This window comes from Nicotiana tabacum, chromosome 7 (genome assembly GCF_000715075.1).
Source record: "Nicotiana tabacum cultivar K326 chromosome 7, ASM71507v2, whole genome shotgun sequence".
NCBI lineage: Eukaryota > Viridiplantae > Streptophyta > Magnoliopsida > Solanales > Solanaceae > Nicotiana > Nicotiana tabacum.
Genome location: NC_134086.1, coordinates 118,216,136 through 118,233,419, shown reverse-complemented (window position 1 = coordinate 118,233,419; position 17,284 = coordinate 118,216,136).

Here is a 17,284-nt window from a genome sequence, read left to right as displayed (position 1 = left end):
TTTGTCAAAGGTCCATGCCCTAAAAAATAGGAGCTGGGGCAACTTATTTTGAAAACAAAAGAAAAAGAAAGAAAAAAAAAAGAAAAGAAAAGAAAAAAACAACAGAAAGAAAAATAAAAAAATTAGTTAGATCAGATGTTTGAACTACGTTCGACCTGATTCCTTAAAAAAAAGGATACGTAGGCAGCCTAACGGTTCGGTCCAACCAAATAAGAATTCAAAAAAAAAAGAGAAAAATCCAAAAAATCCCCAATAGCTGAAACTGGGGCAGAGATTTTATTTCACTTTTGAAAGAGTCGATTCCAAGAGTTGTAAGTCCACAACCCCCTTTACTTTGAGTTTATTTTGAGCCTTCATGACGTCCTTTCTTTCCAACCCTATCCAAAATCCTTCCAAATAAAGACCTCCCTATATGCCTTCAAGAATGCCAAGAGAAGCATGCAATGAGCAATGGTTGTCACATGACGTAAAACACCATCAAGTTTCTCACAAAAAGGGAAAGAGTGAGAGAGTCTTATTAGTGAAAACCCTCACGGGCATTGTAAGACGACGGTAAGCAGATATAAATAAATGAGAGAGACTTGTTGGTGAAAACCCCTCGGGGCACCACTAGTCGAAAGTGAGTCGCGAAGCTGATACAAAGAACTGGCACGAACAAGCCCGACTTCAAATCTCATAAGAATGGAAAAAGGGAAGATTGGATTAGTTTAATAGATCAGGCCGTTGAGTCCAAAATGCATGTCATGACCATTAAGGCTAGTTATTGAAAAAAAAACTCTTCCTTCTGTCCTTCCGATAAGGGGCATTTCTTGTTAATATTCGTTTCTTTACATCATTGTGTATCCTTCACTCTGAGTCAGTCCTTGTCAAAACAAGCAAGAAAAGATTTCAAAACTGCTACTAGCTTTTCAGTTGCACAAAGTGAATTTGGCTAGCACACTCAGTTGTTATTGTCAACATGCCTTGAGGATTCATGCAAAGGCTCCCCCTAAAGACTCTTGTCAGCCTACTTGGCGCAAGAAAGATAACTTGTGATTCTCTCTGATAGACAAATTGCTCAAAAGCAGGAAGTTATTCAAGATATCAAAAAAGGTCATCTAAGAAAAGATCTCAAGTTGGGATAATGCTGATTGAGCCAGAAATACAATGGTACCGGGTGTGAAGCAATTAGGGTTGATGCAAAGCAAAAGTCTCTTGAAGCCGACTCAAGCTGATTGAGCAGAAGCCAAGCTGCCCAAAACTCAAGGCCACAAACCGACCACCATTTTCAAAACTGACAAATTTTCCTTTGTATGAAACAGGAACAAAGTGGTGCAAGAAAAGTGATTCAAAAAAATGGAAAAAGAAAAAAAACAAGAAAAAGAGAAGGAAAAGAAAAGAAGAGAAGAGACTACAAAGGGAAGTTTCTCAAATCTTTGCCTTTGTTTGTCTTGCTATTGTGTATAAAATCATGCCATTGATCTTTTCATTTTTCTCCTAGGATAAAAAATCCTAATCTAATGAATTTTCTCCTAGGATAAATGTCTTAGTCTGATGAATCTTTCTCCTAAGATAAGAAAACCTAGTCTGATAAATATTTCTCCTAGGATAAATGTCTTAGTCTGATGAATCTTTCTCCTAAGATACCAAATTAGAAGACCTAGTCTGATGACTTTTCTCCTAGGATCAAAATCTTAGTCTGATGAATTTTCTCCTAAGATAGAAGACCTAATCTGATGAACTTTATCCTAGGATCAAAATCTTAGTCTGATGAATCTTTCTCCTAAGATAGAAGACCTAGTCTGATGAACTTTCACCTAGGATCAAAATCTTAGTCTGATGAATCTTTCTCCTAAGATAAAAAAAGAGACCTAGTCTGATGAATTTTCTCCTATGATCAAAATCTTAGTCTGATGAATCTTTCTCCTAAGATAGAAGACCTAGTCTGATGAACTTTCTCCTAGGATCAAAATTTTAGTTTGATGAATCTTTCTTCTAAGATAAGAAAAGAGACCTAGTCTGATGAATTTTCTCCTAGGATAGAAATCTTAGTCTGATAAATCTTTCTCCTAAGATAGAAACCTAGTCCGATGAATTTTCTCCTAGGATAATAATTTAAAAAAAAGGAAGTCTGAATTTGAAAAAAAGGGGGGTCATTTTTTAGTTTTCTTAAGATTATCAATGTTTAGTTTTCCTTAAATCAGGGGGCCCCGCCTGGAGAATAGGGTCAGTATTTACTTTAGTCAAGCTTAGTTTATAGTTTTCTGTAAACTCAATCACATTTAGAAGACGCACATCCTAGTCGAGTCATTAATTTTACTCTCATCATTACATCCTTCATCAGCAGCGCACGTGATTTATAGTTTTGTTAACACTCACAGATGTTCCCAATTCAAACTGGGGCAGGAAAATTTCTTTTGTTTTGTTGTAATCAGGCGCCCACCTGGAGAACAAGGGAAGACAACTCAAGTTTCAAGGGAAAGCAGTTTCGAAGGAAGACAACTCAAGTTTCAATAGAAAGCAGTTTTGAAGGAAGACAGTTCGAGTTTCAAGGGAAAATGGTTCAAGGTGAAAGGGAAAACAGTGTCAAGTAACAAGATAAGACGGTTCAAGTTTAGCAATCAGGCGCCCACCTGGAAAAAGGGGGAATTCAAGTTAGAATGCAATTCAGGTCAGCAACAAAAGAAGCTCGCGTCAAGAATGCGAGTCAGCAGTCTAAGATGATCAACAGAAGTTAGTCACAATCCAAAAAAAAACAAGAAGTGAATCCAAATGTAGAAGTTAATGAAAGATGTGAGTTGCTCAATACAGGGCTGAGGTCATAAGCTCTGCATGTCCCGTCTTGGTTTGAAAAGATCAAGAAGAGTGAACCAACACCTGCGGCTAACAAGCATCAAGATTTAGATCAAAGTCTGCATGAAGAACCACTCAAGACTCAAGATCAAGCTTCAGAAGACTTATAGATAGGAATCTTGTAACTCGTAGTTGATAGACTTAGCTAGTCTTTTTGATTTTTGATGTAATAACAGGACCGCGGACCGGAACCTCGGCGGAACGGCACCTCGACCGGCTCTCCACCTCGGTATACTCCATCATCTCACTCACCTCTGAACTACACGTGGCCTGATTCCTTTATAGACAAGGATATGTAGGCAGCTCAGATACCAGGGCTCGGTCACATTCCCCTTTTCTCTTAGTTTTGGTCTCCCTAAATAAGGGTCGGGTCAAAAAACCTGTCTAGTCGTTCTTTGTCCGAAAATGCTTCGCATTTCCAGTCAAAGAGGGGCAGCTGTAAACATGTGATTTTTGACCCTCCCCAAGATTTTTCATATTTTAGCACGTAAATATTTAATTTAGGCCTAATATAGCTATTTCAACTAATTTTTATTCTTTTACTTTATTTTATTACAAAAAAACAAAAATTACAAAAAATAGTTTCATTAAGGTTTTGTAGTCATTTTTAATCTTGAAAAATACAAAAACAAATTAGTTTATTTTAACGGTCAGCCTTATTTTAATAGTTTGTTTTACTTAAGTAGGATTAATTAATAAATAAGGTCGCATTTTTAATCTCGTTCGCGGGGAAAAAATAAAGCTTGGGCTCGAGCAACCCATTTTTTGGCCTAATTTTGGACCTAACCCATAATTCCCAAGCCCATAATTCCTAGGCCCATACCCCTAACCTAATCTCTACCCCTATATAATAGTACATAATCCCTAAATTGAGGGACACTCTACAAAAAACCCAATCAACCATTTGGACCTTGAAAGATCCCCCCCCCCCCCCAAACCTGAACGTCTTCTTCTTCAAGGAGATAACCAATAATTCGACCTCATCCAATTCCAGCTGCTAGATTTTCTCCAAAATCCAAATGCAGCTTGAACAACCATCCTTCCATTTAGTCTCTGTCAAGAACTATGTCGTCAACCTTCAATGAAGCGAGGCTAAAAAAACTGAACTTTTCTTTTATTCTGAAGACTGAGCTCCTAACTCTTTTACGCCATTAAAGCCAAAAAGCTATGGTTTTGACTTTTTAGTTAATTTGCCTTCCTACGTTGTAGTTGCACTTCACTAAACAAAGTTCAATTTCTGGGTTGCCTTGAGCCTCATTTTTGCTGTTGGTGTTTCGTTGGTTTGAGTCCATTTTGGAGCTCGTTTGTGAGATCTGTTCGGAGCTGGGTATTGAAGTTTCGAGGTCGTCAAGGTCCGGTCCATCGAGATCGTCGTTGAGGTTGTGGCCGATTAGTTTTTCTTGGTTTGAATGCCCCTGTTTTGGTTTTTTTTTGGTTTTGTTCAAATTGATGTTGTTGAATGGCTTAGCCCCTTGTAATTTCAACTCAACTCATTTATACAAAAGGATTTGTGTTTGAAATATCTTGGATGGACATTGAATGATACAAGTCATGGTGTAAGGAAGGCTTCAGTCCTTGCATTGCAAAATCATTACGAAGAGGATGATAATGTTATATCTCTTGGCTTTATCACGGAGAAGATTTATAAAAGAATGATCGAGCTTGCTGATGATGTTGATATTTTTGTGGCAGTATGTGCTATGGGACTTGTGAAACAACTGACAAGGTAACGTTAATTCTAGACTTTGGGGAAAGATTTTGTTTTTTTTATCAATTTGTTAGGTGACAGGATTAAGTTACAATTTTGGGTTCCATAACTCTTGGCCTTTACAATAATCTCAAAATTAGTTTAGGAAAATAATTTGAATGTCGTAGTTTGCTTTAGGCACGTAATTAAAATTATTAAAACTACGGGTACGATTTCCATGACGTAGTTGTTATACCTAATTTCCTTAAACTCGGGTGTGCATTTATGTGACACAAATCCAAATCCCAACAAAGTTAAATAAAATGTGTCGTGGACCGCGGGTGCATTTATGTGACGTGGTTCAAGACGTGTTTTAGATGACGTTGAATCTTTCTAAAAATGATAAATAAAAGCGGTTTTAAAGTTAAAAAATTGTACCATAGGCTAAAACATGTATTAAAATCAGTAAATAGGCCAATTATAACAGTTGAGCAACCGTTCTAGAATCACGGAACTCGGGAATGCCTAACACCTTCTCCCGGGTTAACAGAATTCCTTACCCGGATTTCTGTATTCGCAGACCATAAATAAGAGTCAATCTTTTCCTCGATTCGGGATTTGAACCGGTGACTTGGGACACCATAAAATTATCCCAAGTGGCGACTCTGAACTTTTAATAAAATGATTCCGTTTCGATTGTCACTTTAAATTGAAAAAAAACTCCCTTATACCCCTTCCGGGGGTGTAGGTAAAAAGGAGGTGTGACATAACCCTCTGCCAGACCATAAGGGTGGAGACATTCACATGAATGAAATAGAGGATGATTAGGATCCCGAGGGGTCTATCGGGTTGGTCGTAGAAGGTGATGACCCAAAGAAGCCAATAGTTACTCTTAATCCAATCATAGTCCAAATCTAGTCATTTGGGGACACTGAGGTGAATATGTACGTGCCACCTGAGACACCAGCACCAATTGAGGTCGAATTCGTGTCTCCAACAAATGCACCTACACCATTCGAAGTTGCAGTTTTACCACCCAAGGGACATGCTCCGTTCGGAGTAAAGATAGCCACGCTGATCCTAGTGGCGATGTCGGTCGTGACACCATTCCACACAAAGGCCATACCATGGGACTATACAGCCGAGGCAAGGAGGAAAGGCAAGGTTAGGTTCAAGGAAACTGTTGTCGTACAAGGTATGACGAGAATGGGCAGTTTATACCCCAGAATATCTAGCTGAGTCAAGCAAGCAGGCCTCCAATCGGTCGTCTATCATTGAGGCAGGTCTAGACGATCTTTGGAGAAAGATACAGGCCAAGGAATACTCGGTCATCGACCAGTTGAACAAAACACCGGCACAAATCTCCATACTTGCTTTGCTACAAAATTCTGAGGCACACAAGAATGCTCTGTTGAAGGTGCTGAGTGAAGCATACGTGCCAAACAACATCACTGGCGGGGAAATGGCCAACATGGTAGGACAGGTGTTGGAGAGCCACAAGATCACTTTTTATGAGGATGAGCTGCCACCTGAAGTGTTGGGACACAACAAAGCACTACATATTATTGTGCAATGCGAGGACTACTTCATCACCAGGATCCTAATCGACGGAGGTTCCAGTCTCAACATTTGTCCACTAGTAACACTCAAGAAGTTAGGTAAAGGACTACACGAGATAAAGGACGGAGCTATCAATGTAAAAGCTTTCGACGGTTCCCAAAGGTCCACCATTGGGGAAATTACTCTGTGCTTACAAATGGGGCCAATTTGGTTCGATGTTGATTTCTAAGTGATAGAAGTGCCAGCATCTTACAATCTGCTATTGGGACGCCCATGGATCCATGTTGTTGGGGCCGTAGCATCAACACTACATCAAGCAGTGAAGTTTGGGTGGAATCACCAGGAAGTGATCATTCATGGCGACGGTAGCAACCCCATATACAGTTGCCAGACCATTCCATTAATCAAGGGGAGAAGGAAGCTGGTAGGAGAGACTTACCATCACATCGAACGGATGAATGTTGTTGGCAAAGACAAATGGTGGAATAACAAGATCGAGAGTATACTAAATTGGTGTGGGTACAAACCTGGCAAAGGGCTCGGCAAGAATCTCCAAGGAATTGCTAAGCCCATAAAGCTCAAGAAGCATGGCACTACTTTCAGTCTAGGATATGAGTACACCTGGGAGGAATTCAACCATTGGTCGCCACCATGGCGCGGTCCTTACTATCCACTGGAGCATCCAATACCACACTTGGAGCGGACTTTCCAACTGGCTGGTGTTATCTATGGGTCAGAAGAAGAAGAAGCGCTTGCAGCGGTGAGGAATTTGTTCCTAGAAGACAATGACATGGACTGTTATGTTGTTTTCGGGGAGGAGGGGGAGGAAGGCCCTTCCATACAGGCCATAAGCAGAGAGGCATGCCTCAATAACTGGACCATCAGGACAACCAGAGCCCGACGAGCCTCAGGGTAGCAAGGCTAAAACAAGCATCATGCACTATTTTTATTTACTAAATGATTTTCCTTTCGCATTTTTGTTCCCGCAATAAAATCTCCAATGTTCAAAACGATTATACAATTTATCAAAGCATTTTTGAATTTTCTTATAAATAAACACTTATTACTATTATTTTCTCTCATTACTTTACTTATACAGCATTACTATTACCTATCTTGATGAACCGATAACTGTGATGTGCAACGAGACAACGCAACAAACGGACACAGATTCAGAGAAAGATGAAATACTATAAGAGGTTGTTAAGGGAGTTGAGAATTTTGAGAACAGAACTAAGTCCAACCTGGATGGGACCAAGATTGTTAACTTGGGAGATGCAAAGAACGTCAAAGAAATAAGAATCAGTGTCCACTTATCGCCATCAGAAAAGAAGGAATACACAGAATTTTTAAGGGAATATAAAGACATATTTGCTTGGTCGTATGATGACATGACTGGTCTGAGTACATCTATTGTGGCTCACAAACTTCCAACCGATCCAACATGTCCGCCAATAAAGCAAAAGCTCAGAAAGTTTAAGCCTGACATGAGTCTGAAAATCAAGGAAGAAGTCACTAAGCAAGTCAAAGCCAAGGTTCTAAGGGTAGTAGAATACCCAACATGGTTAGCCAACATAGTGCCAGTACCAAAGAAGGACGAGAAGGTCAGAGTCTATGTCGACTACCGGGATCTCAATCGGGCTAGTCCGAAAGATGACCTCCCCTTGCCAAACATACACATCCTAATCGACAATTGTGCCAAGAATGAATTGCAGTCATTTATGGATTGTTTCGCTGGGTATCATCAGATCTGGATGGATGAAGAAAACGCTGAGAAAACGCCTTTCATTACGTCGTGGGGAATGTACTGTTACAAGATGATGTCGTTCGGCCTGAAAAATGCAGGGGCCACCTACATGAGGGCCATGACTACCATCTCTCACGATATGATACACAAGGAGATAGAGGTGTACGTAGATGATGCTATTATCAAGTCCAAGAAAGCCACTGACCACATGGAAGATTTGAGGAAGTTCTTCAACAGATTACAGAGGTACAACCTGAAACAGAATCCCGAGAAATGCGCATTTGGGGTTCCTGCCAAAAAACTACTTGGGTTTATTGTGAGTCGCAGAGGAATAGAACTGAATCCAACAAAGGTTAAAGTTATTCAAGAATTGCTACCACCAAAGAACAAGAAGGACGTGATGAGTTTCTTGGGGAGACTTAACTACATCAGCCGGTTCATAGCACAATCTACAGTTATCTGTGAGCAGATCTTTAAGACGCTGAAGAAGGACGCCGCTACCACATGGACTGATGATTGCCAAAGAGCTTTCGACAGAATCAAGGAATACCTGTCAACACCACCAGTATTAGTTCCACCTAAGCCAGGTAGACCCTTATTACTCTACCTTGCAATATTGGATGGAGCATTCGGTTGTGTTCTAGGGCAGCATGATGAAACAGGGAGGAAGGAGCAGGCCATTTATTACCTTAGTAAGAAGTTCACCCCGTACGAGGTCCGGTATTCTCTGTTAGAGCTCACCTGCTATGCTTTGACTTGGGTATCTCAGAAGCTAAGGCACTACTTTTGTGCCTATACTACATACCTCATATCGAGGATGGATCCCTTGAAGTACATCTTTCAGAAGCCCATGCCCACTAGCAAGCTAGCCAAGTGGCAAATCCTGTTAAGTGAGTTCGACACTGTTTACGTAACTTAGAAAGCGATCAAGGGACAGGCATTGGCAGATCACCTTGCTAAAAATCCCGTGGATAGAGAGTATGAACCCTTGAAAGCATATTTTCCTGACGAAGAGGTATCGTTCATAGGAGAGGACATTGCAGAATCCTATGATGGTTGGAGAATGTTTTTTGATTGAGCAGAAAATTTCAAAAGAGTTAGCATAGGAGCAGTCCTAGTATTAGAAACTGGTCAGCATTATCCGGTGTCTGCCACACTCAGGTTCCCGTGCACCAACAACATGGCCGAGTATAAAGCTTGCATCTTAGGGCTCAAGATGGCCATTGACATGAACATTCAAGAGTTGCTAGTGATCGGAGATTTGAACCTACTTATACATCAGGTCCGAGAAGAATGGGCAACGAAAAACTCCAAGATACTCCCGTATCTGCATCATGTATAGGAACTAAGAAAGGGGTTCACAAAGACAGAATTCCAACATGTTCCCAGAATCCAGAATGAGTTCGCTGATGCATTGGCTACCCTATCATCCATGATACAACATCCAAACAAGAACTTCATTGACCCTATTCTGGTAAAGATCCATGATCAGGCAGCTTATTGTGCTCATGTTGAGGAAGAAGCAGACGAAAAACCTTGGTTTCATGATATCAAGGAATATTTGATGAAAGGAGAATACCCGGAGCTCGCAATCCTACTTAGAAGCGCACACTTCGGGGGTTATCCAACAATTTCTTTCACAGTGGAGGAATCCTGTATAATAGGACTCCTGATTTGGGATTGCTTAGGTGCATCGACGCAAAGGAAGCATCTAGGCTACTCGAGGAAATTCATGCTGGGACCTGCGGTTCACATAAGAACAGTTTTGTCTTAGCAAAGAAAATACTCCGTGCTGGTTACTTTTGGATGACTATGGCGACAAACTGCATCCAGTATGTCCGGAAATGCCACCGCTGTCAGATACATGTAGACATGATAAAGATACCTCCAAGCGAGCTTAATGCAACAAGCTCACCATGATCGTTCGCTGCTTGGGGAATGGATGTTATTGGACCAATCGAGCCCGTCGCCTCCAACGGGCACAGGTTTATCTTAGTAGCAATCGACTATTTCACCAAATGGGTCAAAGCAACATCTTACAAAGCAGTGACTAAGAAAGTCGTGGCAGACTTTGTCCGCGACCGCATCATTTGTCGATTCGGGATTCCAGAATCAATCATTACTGATAATGGATCCAACCTCAATAGTGACTTGATGAAAGACATGTGTGAAACCTTCAAGATTAGACACAAGAATTCCACAGCCTACAGACCTCAGATGAATGGAGCAGTAGAAGCTGTCAATAAGAATATCAAGAAGATATTGAGGAAAATGATGAAGGAGCATAAATAATGGCACGAGAAGTTATCATCTACTTTACTAGGATATCAAACAACAGTCCGCACATAAATCGGGGCAACCCGCTATATGCTAGTTTATGGTACAGAGGTCGTCATTCCCGCTGAGGTAGAAATTCCCTCCATAAGGATCATACAAGAAGCTGAGATCGACAATGCAGAGTGGGTAAAGAGTCGTTACAAGCAGCTGGCTCTTACCGATAGAAAAAGAATGAATGCAGTTTTCCATGGTCAACTTTATCAGAACAAAATGTCCAGAGCCTTCAACAAAAGAGTCAAGCTGAGACAAATCACACCGGGGCAGCTAGTGTTAAAGAAAATTTTTCCGCATCAAGATGAAGCCAAGGGGAAATTCTCTCCCAACTGACAAGATCCGTACATGGTTCACCGGGTTCTGACAGGAGGATCCCTCATACTCACAGAAATGGACGGAGAAGTCTGGCCGAAGATGATCAATTCAGATGCAGTCAAGCGTTATTATGTATAATTTTTATGCTTTCCTCATATGATGTAATTGAACTACGCCTGACCTGATTCCCATTTAATAGGGGATACGGAGGCAGCCCTATGGGTTCGGTCACAATTCAATAAAAAATTTATTCCCCCCCCCCGCAATTGAAAACTAGGGCAGAATTTTGAGGAGGACCCACAAAATTCCGAAGTTAATTTCGGCCAATCATCACTAGCAGCAGTCGAAAGCATCAATCCATTAAACTGGGGCAGAATTTTGAGGACCCTCAAAATTTCGTAACAAGAAGGGTTGCAATATCTTGAACCACGCCGCAGTCGTTGGTTTATAAAAAAACTATTCTTAATTATGTATTTATGTATGCCTTTACTAAATCATGCATGTTTTCGCCTTGTTTGGCAATGCTACCCCAAGGATACACCAGATCAAAGCTAAGCAGGTCAAGCAGAGCCAACGGGAATACGAACTAACCTCCCCTCTTTACAAAACTCACGATTTTTCTTTGGATGCAGGCACTTGAGTTGCAAAATCATCAAATATACTATACACTCACGAGACTCACATTGCTTAAAAATACAACTCTCAGAACCGTTACACTTACTCACAGCTGCTATCCGCACGCAGTGTCCCTAGCAGACACAGTATCCCCAGCAGTCGCAATATTGCAATCTGCTATCAGCTAAGAAAATTCTATTATCATTTTGCCCTTTTACTTCTTGCATAAGGCTACCATTCTGCCTTCCGAGGTTAAGCTCTACCTTCATCTGCATTCTTGCATTGCATAAGGCTACAATTCTGCCTTCCGAGGTTAATCTCTACCTCCATCTGCATGGCTAAAAGATCTCCACCTTGTTTACATTTGCATGGCTAAAAGATCGCCACTTTATTTTTGCATCGGCTGAAAGATCTCCACCCTTACATTTGCATGGCTGAAAGACCGCCACCTTATTTGCACGGCTGAAAGATCGCCACCTTTACATTTGCATGACTGAAAGATCGCCACCTTATTTGCATGGCTGAAAGATCGCCACCTTTACATTTGCATGGCTGAAAGATCGCCACCTTTACATTTGCATGGCTGAAAGATCGCCACCTTGTTTATATTTGCATGGCTGAAAGATCGCCACTTTATTTTTGCATCAGCTAAAAGATCGCCACCTTATTTGCATGGCTGAAAGATCACCACCTTTACATTTGTATGGTTGAAAGATCGCCACCTTATTTGCACTGCTGAAAGATCGCCACCTTTACATTTGCATGGCTGAAAGATTGCTACCTTATTTGCATGGCTGAAAGATCTCCACCTTTACATTTGCATGGCTGAAAGATCGCCGCCTTATTTACATTTGCATGGCTGAAAGATCGCCGCCTCATTTACAGTTGCATTGGCTGAAAGATCGCCACCTTTACATTTGCATGGCTGAAAGATCACCACCCATTGCATCTCATGGGCTGAAAGATCGCCAAATCATCTGAAGGCATCATTGTTTGGAGGCACCATTTTCATAGCCCGAGAACACCATATCATAGTCTGAGGACCCCTTTTAATCTTTTGCATATCATTATTCAAAGGCATCATGGTTCGGAGGCATCATCATCATAGCCTGAGAGAATCATTTTATGGCCTGCGAATCCTTTATTATATGCCTCATGGCCCAGGACATCATGGTCTAAGGACGTTATCCTAACCGTCTGAGGACAAACATTCATGGTCCGACGGGAATTTGCATCATGTTTAAATTTACACACAATATATGCTTGTGTTGCTTACTTGCAGGTAAACCGGCGAGCAACGGCCATCTCAGCAGGAGCGATCTTGCTCCTGTTTCCACAGCCCTATTAAACTTTGACAATTCACCCCGTCCTTAATATCACATCCATTTTTGAAAAGTCTCCATCGGCATACTCCGCCGACAGATCCTGACTACATATGACTTGATTCCTGTAAAACCAGGGATATGTAGGTAGCTCAGGAGCCAGATCACGGCCAAACCTCTTCAAACCATTTTGTTCGGTCAAAATTGGTCATCATATCTTTACCCGACAACTCTTTCATCCTTCCCGGGTAAAGAGGGGCAGCTGTTGATACCCAATTTTCCCCTGTATATTTTTAATATGCAAAATACTTTCAAAATAGCATCTATATTCATATATAAGTATGTCTAAAGGTTTTCTTATTTTTCCTTAATTTTTAAGGATTTTTAAATCAATTTATTGCCCTATTTTTATCAAGAAAAACCTAATAATTATTCCTAAAATTATCATTTTTGGTGATTCATTTATTGGATTCTCATATTTATATTAAAATATGGCTAGCATAATTTTTTCATATTTTTACAAATTTATTTAGTATTTTTAAAACTAAATTGTGCATAATTGCAATATTAGCCTATTTTAAGATTTAATTATTTTCATAATTATAAAATTGACTCCAGTATTTTCTGTGTTCTCTCTAAATTTTTAAACGTTTTCTCAAAGTCTCTTTTAAAACTTCACCTTCAAAACCTTTATCTTTTCTGATTTAGGGTTTTGTTAAGTTAGTTCGAAGCCTTCTTTGATTTTTAGCGTGTTCTACTGCGTTTCTTATGTTGTTCTTCTATTATGTTTCTTATGAGTTTCTTCTACTGTGTCTCTTTATGTGTTCTTTTACTATGTTTCTCATGAGTTTCTTCTACTGAAAAATGCATGCTAAGAGTCTTAGTTCCCTTTTTGGGATTTCTGAACTTATCTCGTTAGTATTTCTGCCTGATTTACTTGCTTTCGTCTCTATACTCGATTAATGGTAAAAACCTAGAATTTGGGGGTTCATCCGAGTTTTAAGGCTATTTGCTACATGATTTGTTGGTTCCTCATCTCTGAACTTGTTTGGTTTCAGAACCCTGATCTCTTTGGACCTGTTGGGGTTTCTGAAGTTGCTTCATCTGTTGTTCGACTAAGTTTTGAAATCTCTGCTTCAACTTCTGTGCTTTATGTGATTTCGATTTCCTGTCCTCATTGGAACATGATTACAGTTTTCAGAAAAGCTTTCTACTTGACCTTTTTGCATGCTTCTGATACTCTCCCCTTTTCTATTACTAAGTTGGTGAAACTGGCCTATGTGACTGTCGTGTGATTATTCTCTTTGCCATGAGTTCAGCCTTGCATGCCTAATGTTATGCGCTCCTTTATATGCTAAATTTCCCTCTCAAAATAACTTTTGATTGTGGACTGATTTCAAATCTCTTTGTGTAATTCTGATTGCACTCTTGTAATTGATTCTTTCTGATTTCCCTGCTTCTTGGATTTATTTGAACACTTTCCTTCAAACCTTCGACCCCTACCTTTTCTACTTAAGTCGATTTGATCCCCTTACCTTGATTACATTGGTATGGGATTCTTACAGGCCTTTCCTTGATTAGAGTCTGATGAATCTAGCCTCTATTACCTACTGTGTACTTGTACTGTGCTGGAAATACTTCCTTATTAGTCATATTCAGCCCTATGTGATTTCTTTCCTTATTTAGCACTTGCATGCTACCGTTTGATTTAATTCCTTAATTAAAGGAAATCTTTGATACTAATTTGATTTTAATTAACACATAGTTCCTTAATTATTTATGAACTATAATCCTTACCTTATTTTCTACCTGTTTTCACACTATAAATACCCGACTCTTTCATTGACACAGGCACCAACACTCGTAGCTTTTTCTGAACCCACACTTACACTCAAAAGTATTCTCTCTTGCTACTTGTACTGTGGCTTGTTTGCAAGCCCTGCTGCCTTTTTTTCTCTATTTGCTTCTTTAAACTGGTATGTTCTGATTAAGATTTCCAGCAATCACAACAATGTGTTTATTTACTACATTTACTTGCATGTCTGCCTGTTGTTTCCGTATAGTTCAACACTTACTCTAGCATGCTGAAATTTCTTTCTGTCTGTTCTATTATGAATCCCAAACCCCTTCCCCTATGTGTTCATGCTATGGTTTGAAGCATGGTAATATTGCAAATTATTTCCCATGAATCAAACTTGATCCCCTGGGATCCTAGCCTCTAATAGTGTGTGTTCTGACAGGCTTATAGGTATGCTAGCATCCTCCATTGTTGGGCATTCCTAAAGCCTGCCCTTGCCTAAGTAATAGGCTCTTTACAACCTCCATATTCCTTCTAAACCCCTTTTTGTGTACTTATTTGTAGTTGCTTCCCTCTCCTTTCCCCTTTTAGAATTTTGTTCTTCACTTTCACACTTTCTTAGTCCTTAAGTTCTGCCCCCCTCTTGTGAGTCTTGCCTTGGGACCCGTTGAGCTCCCCCTGAACTTGGACACTTGAGGGTTGACACTTCCATATTGCACTTGTCCTCATTCTAATAATACATTTGGGTGTGAGTATTGCTCGGAGTCCCATTGAGGCTCTTAGGGAACTTTGACACACTCAAATGGGAGAAAGGCTTTGGATCAATGGTCTCTTGAGTTGGTCTATCTCATAACTCAGAAAGGAAGTCAAGAATCAGGCTTCCTTTGGTTGTATTTTTTGTTTCTGATGTATTTTTATTTATTCTGGGTTGTAATAATTTGTAATAAACACTTAGGGATGGTTAGTGAAAAAAGCTGGGTAACTATGTATGCAAAGGGTAGAAATCATGACTATAGGACTACCATATCCTTGCATATCCAACTTTCATATAGAAACCATGTCTATAGGTATTTTGAATTCTGCATATTCAAATGCATATAGAAATCATGCCTATAGGTCCATTCTGAATTCTGCATATTCAACTTCATATAGAAATCATGACTATATGACTGTTTAATTCTGCATATTCAATTGCATCTAGATTCCATGCTTATAGGTTTAAAACAGGTCTTCTGCATTTAGATACTGTGTCTATAAGGTTTCTGCATTTTTACACCATGTCTACAATGTTTAAAATCAGCAACGCATAGAAAGCATGCCTATAGGAATTCCTAATTGAATATGATCCGCCTCACTCAAGTATAGATCTAAAAAACAGTAATAATAGTTACTATCAGTTGTAGAACTTATGATCAATTCGTTGAATCTTTCCTCTCTTTTAATAATCTAAGTCCCTCACTTAGCAAGTTTAACAAGTATGCATTCGAATAGTTTATTTCAGGCCTTACTATTTCATCGCTTTCTGAATCCAGTAGATACCATGCCTATAGGATCCTTGTCTAACACTTAAGCAAGCCTTAGGTTAATAATTATAAACTGAATTTATTTCTCTTAATTATTACAACCAGTAGGCAGGCCTAATACGGACTTCTTGTCTGAGTTATGAAATAACCAGTCTACCTCAATGTTCAACTTCTTCGTCTTTAATACTTAGAATCAGACCTAAATAGTATGTGTAAGTCATGCTAATTACGTGTTTCTTTGTTTAAGGAGGTGTATCTGAGCCTCTGCTTGTTATGTGCTTTCCCCCAATTTGCAATACGTGTTTTGTATGTCGCTTTAGAGTTTTTACCTTTGGAACTACAAATAAGCCTAATATCTCTACCTTTTAGGATTAGTAGTCCTAAATGCCTCTGGGACTGATAGGAATGGGACGGGTAATAGCATGCAATAAGTAATCATGATCAATTCGCGCTTTAAATACCTTAACGGAGTGGGAAGGGTAGATATGGATATGATGACCACGCGATAATATCACGTGTAGCCCCTCATTGAGGAGTGATTACCGGGCATTGTGTGGGATGATCCATATTAAATATAAATCTAGGACCCTTTTCCCTTTTATTTTCAAACTTCTTTTCAAAACTCGTCCTTTAATTGTTCATTCAAACTCTTATGTGTTTAAGTTTAAATTCCCTATTATTTGGGCCTTATTTGCTTATATGCTAATTGCACCGAAATTCACAATAATTGTCTGGCCGGGAACCACACTAGTGGATCTTGAGAGGTGCCTAACACCTTCCTCTTAGAATAATTTCAAGCCCTTACCCTATCTCTGGTTATTCAAATCAATCTCTCTTGGTGTCCTAATGCACCCTAATCATTAGGTGGCAACTCTTCAAACCCAGTTCCCAACGGGAATGAGTTGTCCCTCTAAATGTCATAAACCCGATTTCGCGAGAAAAAGGGGGCACAACATGTATAGCGCGGTACAATACTACGTTTTGTGTGTTGTTTTGTTGTTCTGAAAAGCTGACCGACTGCGCAAAAGTTATTTCATTTCAAAAAAATTGAATATGTATAGCGTGGTACAATACTACGTTTTATGTGTTGTCTTGTCGGTCTGAAAAGCTGACCGACTGCGCAAAAGCTGTTTCGTTTCAGAAAAATTGAATACGTATAGCGCGATACAATACTACATTTTGTGTGTTGTCTTTTCGGTCTGAAAAGCTGAACCGACTGCGCAAAAGTTGTTTTGTTTTAGAAAAATTAAATATGTATAGCGCGGTATAATACTACATTTTGTGTGTTATCTTGCCTATAAATAACGGGCGCATTCTAGTTATTTTCTGCACATAACAATAACCAATAGCAAATATTTCCATAAAAGCAAGGTTTTTCTTTATGCTTTAACAAATGTCTGAACCCCTTTATATCCCAAAGTGCGAGTGCGGCAAAAAATGCATGATGCACGACTATTGGGAAGAAGCTGAACGCCATTACTGGGCGTGTATGAACAAGCTTTATACGGTTTCTGACGAACCTGTTTGCAATTTTGAGGTATGGATTGATGAACC